The sequence below is a fragment of the Jaculus jaculus genome, chromosome 6 (assembly GCF_020740685.1).
Source record: "Jaculus jaculus isolate mJacJac1 chromosome 6, mJacJac1.mat.Y.cur, whole genome shotgun sequence".
NCBI lineage: Eukaryota > Metazoa > Chordata > Mammalia > Rodentia > Dipodidae > Jaculus > Jaculus jaculus.
The window spans coordinates 1,658,865-1,669,348 of record NC_059107.1 but is presented as its reverse complement, the minus strand read 5'-3'; positions in this window follow the sequence as shown (position 1 = coordinate 1,669,348).

The window sequence follows — 10,484 nt, the reverse complement described above, 5'->3', positions numbered from 1 at the left end:
CTCAGGAATCACTTAGAACAGGCCTGGCTTTGGTCAGAAGGCAAAGACCTAGAGAGGGTGAGGATTTCCTAAAGGTCCCAGGGGCACTGCCAAGCTCAGTGTTCTAACTATATGGCCAGAGATCTCAGCCCTTAGCGTAGGCAATACGGAGAAGGACAAAGAAATTGAAGAGCGTTAGATCTGTGACAAAAACAAGACTGGCAAGGGCTTCCTGGAGGAAGTGGATGTTGGAGGTGGACTGGGTTTGGATAATATGGGAAGGAAGAAGGCAGATACAATCCTTAGACTAGACTTCCGTGCTTTTGTTTCTTTTTTTCAAGGTAGGGTCTTTCCCAGGCTGACCTGGAATCCACTCTGTATTCTCGGGGTGCCCTCGAACTCATGGAGATCCTTCTACCTCTGCCTCCTAAGTGCTGGGATTAAAGGTGTGTGCAACCACGTCAGCATTCATCATTTTTTGTTGTTGTTGTTGTTGTTGTTTTGTTTTGTTTTTCGAGGCAGGTTCTCACTCTAGCTCAGGCTGACCTGGAATTCACTATGTAGTCTCAGGGTGGCCTCGAACTCACAGTGATCCTCCTAAATGCTGGGATTAAAGGCGTGCGCCACCACACCTGGCAGGGGGTCTCATCTACGCCAAGCCGCTCTGCCAGGCAGTGCTGCTCTAGCCCATTGCCTAGGATGCCCGCGTAGACGTGACTTCCAACGACCCCCACCCCAAGAACACTGGCAACCTTGCTCATCCCTGCAATCAGCTCTTGAGGAGAGGCGGGGATCTCACATCAGGGTGGTGGGTGGAGGTACAGGAGGGCAGGCAAGGATTCCACCTTGGTGCGGTTCACATCCCGGCAGAAGGAAGCCAGCTTCACATGGATGGGGTTCACCGGATGATGGGAAAGTGACGCGGGGCATGGGGATGGCGACTCTAGATAGGGAACTTGGACCAGGCCTCTTAGAGGAAGGAAAATGAGAAAACGCTGGAATGCCAAGTCTAGGAGCACCGGCGAAAATTTCTAGCAAGGACAGAAAATAAGCACCAAGACCCTGAGGCAGAGCCCAGCTTAGGCCAGCCCACTCCTATAACCCCAGCACTCACTTGGGAGGGGGAGGTGGGAGGACCAGTTGAAAGTCATCACCCACGACAGAGGGCGTTTGAGGCCAGTCTGGGCAATATGAGACTCTATCCCCAATCAAGTAATTAATTGTGGTCCACATTGCAGTTATAATCATCCTCTGGCAAAGATTTCTTTATTCTTCCTCTTCTCTTTTGGCCACTCCAGAACCTTCCTCCTCTACTATCTCAGTGAACAGGCCTGGGAAGGAGACTGGATAGGATTCAAACCTACAGTGCTGACCTGGGGAACTGAGGCCTCCAGCACCCAGTACAGTTGGGGTTCCACACCCCATGACTCACAGTAGGATTCTCAGGCCCACAAGAAACCTACTTGCCTCTCTGACAACCCCAGAGGTTCTGCCACCCAATGAGCCATCTCTAGGTACTGGGCTGGGGCCAGGTGGGCATTCAGGGTTCTCATATGTGACTGGATACCCAGACAGGGCCTTGACTTTGGAAACAGGCCAGAAGCCAAGGTAAAGGAAGGCCAGTAAATGTCCCCAAATCTGTATGTCCAGCGCAGCACCAGTGGCTCAGTTCCGGGCTGCAACTCCTAAGGATAAAGTAACTAACTCATGGAGGGGGTGTGGCTCAGTTAGTAGCGTGCTCACCTAGCAGGCACGAAGCGCCGGATTCAAACCCAGCATCACATCCAACCAAGCATAGGGATGCATGCCTATAATCCCATCACTCAGGAGATGGAGAGGGGAGGGTCAGAAATTCAAGGTCCACCTTGACTACCCGGTGAGTTTAAGGCCAGCCTGGGGCTGCAGAATGAGTTCCAGGTCAGCTTCAGCTAAAGTGAGACCCTGGGCTGGAGAGATGGCTTAACCGTTAAGGTGCTTGCCTGCAAAGCCTAAGGACTCTTGTTCTACTTTCCAGGTCCCACATAAGCCCGACACACAGTGACACAAGCACATGAGGTCGCACATGTGCAAAAAGGGGCTCATGCATATGGAATTTGATTACAGTGGCTGAAGGCCCTGGTGTGCCAATTCCCTCTCTCTCTCAATCTCTCTCTCTCTCTCTCTCTTGCATTTAAAAAAGCGGGGCTGGGGAAATAGCTTAGCGGTTAAGGCATTTGCCTGCAAAGCCTAAGGACCCCAGTTCTACTCCCCACATCAGCCAGATGCACAAGGGGGCACATGCGTTTGGAGTTTGTTTGCAGTAGCTGGAGGCCCTGGCTCACCCATTCTTTCTCTCCCTCTCGATTTGCCTCTTTTTCTATCATCTCAAATAAATAAATATATATATATATATATATATATATATATATGTCTCCTTTTAAAAGGCCAATCAGTTGGGCTTGCCTCAAAAATAAAATAAGTAGCCGGGCATGGTGGCACACACCTTTAATTCCAGCACTTGGGAGGCAGAGGTAGGAGGATCACCATGAGTTCAAGGCCACCCTGAGACTACATAGTACATTGCAGGTCCCTCTGGGCTAGAGTGAAACCCTACCTCCAAAATCCAAAAATAAATAAATAAATAAAGTGAGACCCAAGCCCCCCCAAAAATAAAACAAGCTAACAAGCAAGTAAAACCACAGCCAGTTTTATTGTGAAAATCCTAGATGCCCCTGCAGCAGTTATCAGTGAACTAAGACGCCAATAGTCCACAATTTTTGTGAGCCGCTCTGGGAACCTGTGCCATGTCCACCACTCGCTTCATTTTCACAACAACACATGGTCAGTGCATCTGTTTCCCACAATGTACTTCCACTGGCTTGGTGGCTCAAAAGCCATTTGCTGTCTTACAGTTGTGCAAGGCAGAGGTCTTTAAATCATGGAGTCATAGCTGTGTTCCCTCTGGAAGCTTGAGGGAAAACTTTGTTTTCTTATTCCCTTTTGAGCTTCCAGAAGTCACCACATGCCTTGGCCAGCAACTTTCTATTTTTCTGGAGGTGGGGAGTTTCGAGGTAGGGTCTTACTCTAGCCAAGGCTGACCTTGAATTCACTGTATAGTCTCCAGGTAACCTTGAACTCACAGAGATCCTCCTACCTCAGCCTCCCAAGTGCTAGGAATAAAGGCATGCGCCACCACGCCTGGCTCGACCCTTCCATTTTATTTTCTGTTAATTCATTTTATTTGTAGACAGGGCTTCATGAAGCCCAGGCTGGCCTTGAAGTGGCTATGTAGCTGAGCATGACCTCAAATTTCTGTTCCTCCTGCTTCCATCTCCCCAGTGCTGAGATCAAAAGTATGCAGCTATGCAGCATGGGGCTGGAGAGATGGCTCAACAATTAGGGCATCTGCCTGCAAAGCCCAAGGACCCAGGTTCAATTCCCCAGTACCACTTAAAGCCAGATGCACAAAGTGGTACATACATCTGGAGTTCCTTTGCAATGACTAGAGGCCCTGGCATACCCATTCTCCCTCTCTCTCTCTCTCTCTTTCTCAAATAATACATAAATAAAATATTTTTTAAAGTACCCACCTCCACATCTCGTTCTTGCGACATGAAGGAACCAGGGCTATCTGTGCACTATCGGGCACTCTAGCAACCGAGCCACACTCCCAGCCCCACTTCCTCCAGCTTCTAAGCACCTCACCCCTGGCTCTGCTTCTGCCTCCAACTTCCTTTGTCTTGATTTGGCCCTTGGGCCTCCACCTTACATGGTTGATGATGACACGACCCGTTCCTCAAATTCTTTAATCTCAGAGTCCTGCCCAGTCCTGCTCTTCTTGGATGACTAAATTGTAGGGTTAGAAGGCAACTGGAACAGGTAGAGACCTAGGTCTGGAGTCTTGGTCTCCCAGCCCCAGGTCCTGGCTGCTGCCAGCTCGGCCTGCTTGAGACTTAGGGTAGAGGATTATGTGTCACAGCCCCTGTTGCTATGCCCTTTGTGTGTCTGGCTCAGCGTCAAGGCTGTCTCAGAAGGCCAGGCCCACTGGGGACTGATTCAGCCTGTTGCCTCGTTACTGTATCTTTCCCCAGGCAGACCCTCCCATTGGCTAGAGGGCATAAAGACCCCATTGTCATGGGGGCCTCGGTTCCGTGCTGACCAGGGTGAGGCCAAGCGCAGGAGAGGATGAAATTTGACTTCAGCTCTTTTCCCCACTCGCCACGCTCCCCTGGGCAGCTGGAAAGGCCCTCAGCTCTGCGAGCTTCACAGAGGACTCCATGCCCCCGAGCGCATGAGTGGCACATCTGAAGCCTGTGAGGTAGTGACACAGAGACTCACCAGCACGTCTTGAGCTGGGGCAGACAGCAGGCAAGACAAGAGAGTGATGTAGGAGCCGGGCTTTCCAGTCACGTCTCTGAATTTGAGCCTTGGGCAAGTTAGTTAATTCTGGACAACTAGAGGCAGCCTCAATTTCCTCAAATGTAAAGTGTACTCCTCTAAACACATGATATGAGGTTATTTTTCTTTAAAAAGGAAGAGCAATTGCTGTTATGTTGTTGTGTGTATGTGTGGTGTGTGGGCATACAAGCTCATACATGTGTGCGCACACATGCTTATGTATGACAAGCTAGAGGCTGACATAGGATCTTCTTCAATCACTCTTGATCTTGATCTTACTTTTTACATATTTTATTTATTTATGTACTTATGTGAGAGAGGAAGAAAGGGAGAGAATGGGTGCACCAGGACCCCTAGCCACTGCAAACGACCTCCAGACACGTGTGCCCTTGTATATCTGTGTTTGTTGGATACTGGGAAATTGAACTTGGCATGGCCTGATCTGCCTGGGCTACCCAGCTAGTAAATAGCGTAGCTGAATTTTTTTAATATTTTATTTATTTGAGAGAGATAGAGAAGAGTGAGGCAGAGAGAGAGAATGAGCACACCAGGGCCTCCAGCCACTGCAAATGAACTTCAAGCACTGCATATGAACTTCAGATGCATTCTCCACTTTGTGCATCTGACTTACTGGGGAGTCGAATCTGAGTCTTTAATCTTCACAGACAAGTGCCTCAGCTATCTCTTTAGCCCCAGAGCTGTGTTTTTATTTATGACAGAGAGATTGAGAGAGAGAGCGAAATGGGCGTGCCAGGGCCTCTAGCCACTGCAAAGAAACTCCAGATGCATGCACCACCTTGTGCATGTGGCTTATGTGGGACCTAGAAAATTGAGCCTGGGCCCTTAGGCTTCGTGGGTAAGTGCTTTAGCCACTAAGCCATCTCTCCAGTAGTCCGGAGCTGAGATCTGACTTAAGCTAACAGCCTTTGGTATGTGTAAGTGGAGGCATACATGGTACATGTAAGGAGGTCGAGGAGAACTCTGGGTGTTGCTTCTCAGCTTCCATCTTTTTTTTTTTTTTTTTTTTTAGGTAGGGTCTCACTCTAGCCCAGGCTGACCTGGAATTCACTATGGAGTCTCAGGGCGGCCTTGAACTCATGGCGATCCTCCTACCTCTGCCTCCCGAGTGCTGGGATTAAAGGCGTGCGCCACCACCACCACGCCGGGCCAGGTTCCATGTTATTTGAGGCAAGTTCTCTGTTGCTCACAGCTGTATTCCCCAGGCTAGCTGGCCCACCAGCTCCCAGGAGATTCTTCCGTCTGCACCTGGGAGCATAGGTGCCTGCTGGGACATGTGGTTTGGGGTCCTGGGTACTTGTCCTCCGGTACTCAGGCTTTATGCACAGAGCCATCTCCCCAACTCAAGGGCCCATTGCTTTTTCTCTGAATCCGTGCTAAGGAAATGCCTTCTCTTCTAAATGCTAGAGAATCCTGTTCCGCTTCTTGGCACTCTGGTCCTTCCCCTGGTGCCCGCTCCCACTTCAGGGAGAGCACCCTGGGCAGGGATGGAGGCGCTCGCTCCCCATTGGATTGGCTCTGCCTTCCCCCATCCTGGGTCTGGCATGTTGTCGCTGCTGGTCCACAGCCAGGAACATTCGCTGGCGGCCACCAGTTTTCCCCTGAAAGCCCACAGGATTGGAAGTGCTTTCCGCAGGAAGGAGGGAAGCCCAGCTGCCCAGCCCCGCCAACGTGGCAGCTCCCATGCCTCCCGACGTGGCCCACAGACCAGACCTCTCCAGTTTCAGCAGCAGTGTGGGGAGCCAGGACGTGGCAGCCCAGCCCATGACTCAGCACCCTGGCCCGGCCTCAGTCTGCAGGCTCTGCGCAGACACCTACCTGTGGAGAACGATCTAGATGAACCATGTCAGCCCTCTCCTCTGCTCGGCTTCCAGAGAGGAGGCTGACCTCACTGCCAGCTGCTACCTGGGACAGTGACGGTGCCCTATGGTGCCATTGCTTCCTACCTTGGGCTCCTGCAGCCTTGCCCATGAGCTCTAGGTATCTCTCACGCCTGTGGTTTACTCGTTCTAAAGAGCCCTGGTGGCTCCTCACCTGGGCCTCAAGGGCAGATAAGGGAGGCTGGGATGGGTGGTCTTCAGGCCTTGCTGCTTTGGCCTGACTAAAATTTCGTATCTAAAAATGATTCCAGGGCTGGGGAGATTGCTCAACAGTTAAAGGCATTTGCTTGCAAAGCCTGCCCTTCTAGGTTCCATTCCCTGGGATCCCTGTAAAGTGAGGTGAACAAAGCGGCCCATGTTTGCAGTGGCAAGAGGCCCCCACATGCCCATATACCCTCTCTCTCTCCTCATAAATAAATAAAAATGGTGGGGCATGGTGGCACACGCCTTTAATCCCAGCACTCAGGAGACAGAGGTAGGAGGCTCACCGTGAGTTCAAGGCCACCCTGAGACTACATAGTGAATTCCAGGTCAGCCTGGGCTAGAGTGAGACCCTCTGTTGAAAATCAAACAAACAAAAAAGGCGACCAGTGCCTGAGGAGCAACACCTGAGGTTTTACTCTGACCTCCGCACACATGTGTATATATGTACACACACAAAAACTTTGAGACTAGGTGTGGCAGCACATGTCTGTAATCTCACCACTTGGGAGGCTGAAGTAAGAGGGTTACAAATTCAGACATACGTAGTGAATTCCAGGCCAGTGTGGGCTACAGGGTGAAACACTGTCTCAACAAACAAGCAACAACAACAACACATTTCACATTTGTTGAGCTAATTTAGTTCATTTATGCTGAACCCACTGGCTCTCCAAGCACGGGACCAGGGAGGAGGGTTCCAAGAACCAGGCGAGAGCCGCAGAAGAGAGCAGACCCACCTCCCAGAAGGCCGCAGTCTAGCCACGTGGTGAGCGGCCCATGGTCTCTGCCTTGTCCTGGGAGGAGGAGGAAGGGGGCTGGGGTCTAATGGGATTGTAGGAGGCTGACACAGAACCTTCCAGCACCCGCAGAAAACTCAGGCAGGCAGCCCTTCTCTCATATCAAGCAACATGGGGACTTCAAAGGCCCAACACCAAATGCCCACCACAAGTCCTGGTCCTTTCTCCCCACCTTGAAAAGTTTTCTCTTCAAACAAAAACTGTGTACAAGGGCTGGAGAGATGGCTTAGTGGTTAAGGCGCTTGCCTGCAAAGCCAAAGATCCTAGGTTCCAGTCCCCAGGACCCATGTGAGTCAGATGCACAAGATGGCACATGTGTCTGGAGTTGTTTTGCAGGGCTAGAGGCCCTGGTGCATTTATTATCTCTCTCTCTCTTCTTTCTTTCTCTCTCTCACAAGAATAAATAAAATAAAATATTAGGGTAGGCATGGTGGTGCATGCCTTTAATCCCAGCACTTGGGAAGCAGAGGTAGGAGTATTGCCATGAGTTCAAGGCCACCCTGAGACTACATAGTGAATTCCAGGTCAGCCTGGACTAGAGTGAGACCCTACCTTGAAAAAAAAAAAAAACTGTATACAGGGGAGTGCCACCTTTAAGTGTCTGTTTTGGTAGGACCTGAATGTTCCCTTTCATACTTTTCAGAGGAAAAACATCTATCCTGGGTATTTGGGTCTGTTTGTTTGCTTTTTTTTTTTTTTAATTATTTGTTGGTTTTGTTTTTGAGACAAGGGTTCATGTATCCCAGTCTGGCTTCAACTTCCTATATGGCTGAAGGTGGATGACCTTAAACTCCTGATCCTCCTGCCTCCACTCCCTAGTGCTGATATTAGAAGCGTGAGTCCACAAAGTCCTGTTTATACAGTGCTGGGGATTGAACCCAGCCTGGCGCATGGTAGCCACACGCTTCACCCCCTGAGCCGCCTCCCCAGCCTGCTTTGTTGTTGTTTTGGCACAAGTTCTCACCCTGTCAGCCAGGCTTGCCCTGGAACTTTCAGTCCTTCTTCCTCTGCCTCCCAAGTGGGGGGTCACAGGTGGGCACCACCATACCTGGCTCCAACTTGATTGTGAAAAGTTTTTCCTCTGCCTCCTTCTCTCTCTGAACCTGGTCTTCATTTCTTGTCTCTTCTCCTCTGTTCTTCCCTACCTTTTAAAAAGAGTGCTCGAGCCAGGCATGGTGGCGCACGCCTTTAATCCCAGCACTCAGGAGACAGAAGTAGGAGGATCGCCATGAGTTCAAGGCCACCCTGAGATGACATAGTGAATTCCAGTCAGCCTGAGCTGATGAGACCCTACCTTGAACACCCCGCCCCCCAAAAAAGAGACTGCTATACAGGAAGCTGAGAGACTGAGCTCCTTTGCAATCAGATATGATGTGAACAAACCATCTCCCCTGTCTGGGCCTTTTATTTATTTACAAGGAGAGAGAGAGAGGCATGGGTGGGGGGGAATGCCAGACCCTCTTACCACTGCAATTCCAGATACATGCACCACTTTGTGCACCTGGGTTTACATGGGTGCTGGGAAATGGAACCTGGGCCATCAGGCTTTGCCAGCAAACACCTTTAGCCACTGGGCTATCTCTCCAGCCCAGTACATGCTAAGTGAGGGATGAACTGAGTTGCACCCCAGCTCCCCTCCAGCCTTTAAATTCAGGGTTCACTCAGCATCTTCTGACTCCGTCTCTTTTCCTTCAATCCTTACTGGGTCCTCAGTTTCCTGGCAGAGCTGGGATTCTCCACCTCCCCACAACCCCGCCAGGTTGGCCTCAGCATCTCCCCGGGACCTGGACTCTGCCCTTCCACTTGCCACCTGGGCTGAGATCCCAGAGCCATGAGCGAGAGCGAGGGCCACGGCAAATCCCAGCGCGCCACTCCATCTGGTCCAACGCTGAGCCTCCAACTCCTCCCCACCCCCCACTGAACTGCAGGCTCCCCAGCCCCGTCCCAAATTGGGTTATCTTCCTGATTCAGGCATTTTTGTGGTGTGAAATCATCACCACAGCCAGCCGAAGCCCAGAGCAGCCCCAGCCCACCGCTGCCCTCCCTTCCCCTGCCACGTCCCCACACCCACGGCTCAGCCTCCTCCAGGCCCGCAGAATTTCCCAGGGAGTCCTTCCAGCCTTGCAAAGAACGTAGGCAGACTGGCTAGGGCGGCTCCGTTCTCTCCCCCAGCGCCGGGCGCGGTTCCTGGTATGGCGTACTCCCCGGGACAGTGATTGGAGGAGTTTGAGAGATGGAGATAGAGAAAAGAGACAGAGCCCCAGGAGACAAGACACAGTCCCGCCGAGGAAGGCATGACACATACAAGTGCTACCGCGATGGAGGGACAAACTGACAGAACGGAAGGCACACAGAGACAGAGACTGAAAGGGTGAAGGCAAGAGGGTGGCCTTGTGTCCTTGAAACATTAGGCTGGCGCTTGGTCCCCAGTCCCATCCAGGAACATTTTCTTATTCACTACTGACTGGGGATCTGATCCAGTAGTTACTCGTTAATCTGTCAGCTTCTGTCCAGTGACACAAAAGACTCAGAGGTTACCCTGTTATTGCCTTGTAGGACATTAACCCGTGTCTATCTTATCTATCTCATATGGCTTAGCAGTCTTTCCCCACCATTCTTTCTTCTGCCTATCTGTACAGATGCCCTTTGAACCAGATTTACCATCTTGCTTACTCTTTTTTTCTTTTCTTTTCTTTTGAGAAAGGGTCTTGTGTAGCCCAGAGCAGGATAATAGATGAAAAGAGACTGGGGGCTGGTAATGATTTTTCTGAGATGAAGTGGTTAGTACTTGGGAGGCTGAGGCAGGAGGATTGAGAAAGGAGGCCTTGTTTCAAAATGTACAAAAGAAAAAAAAGAAAGAAAGAAAAAGAAAATTCGAGACTAAAGGAAAGCAAGAGAGAGAGTGGAGCAGAAATCACCAGAGACACCAAGACTAGCCAGAGCCAAGTGCTGGAAACAACGCAGTACAGTGGTAGAGTGTGTGTTAGCCTGGGCATGGCAAAAAGAAGGAAGGAAGAAAGAGGAAGGGAGGGAGGGAGAGAGGGAGGGAAGGAGGGAGGAAGGAAGGAAGGAAGGAAGGAAAAGGAAGGAGGAAGAGAAAGGGAAAAAGGAAGGGAAGTGCTGGGCATGGCGGCGCACGCCTTTAATCCCAGCACGTGGGAGGCAGAGGTAGGAGGATCACTGTGAGTTTGAGGCCACCCTGAGACTACATAGTGAATTCCAGGTCAGCCTG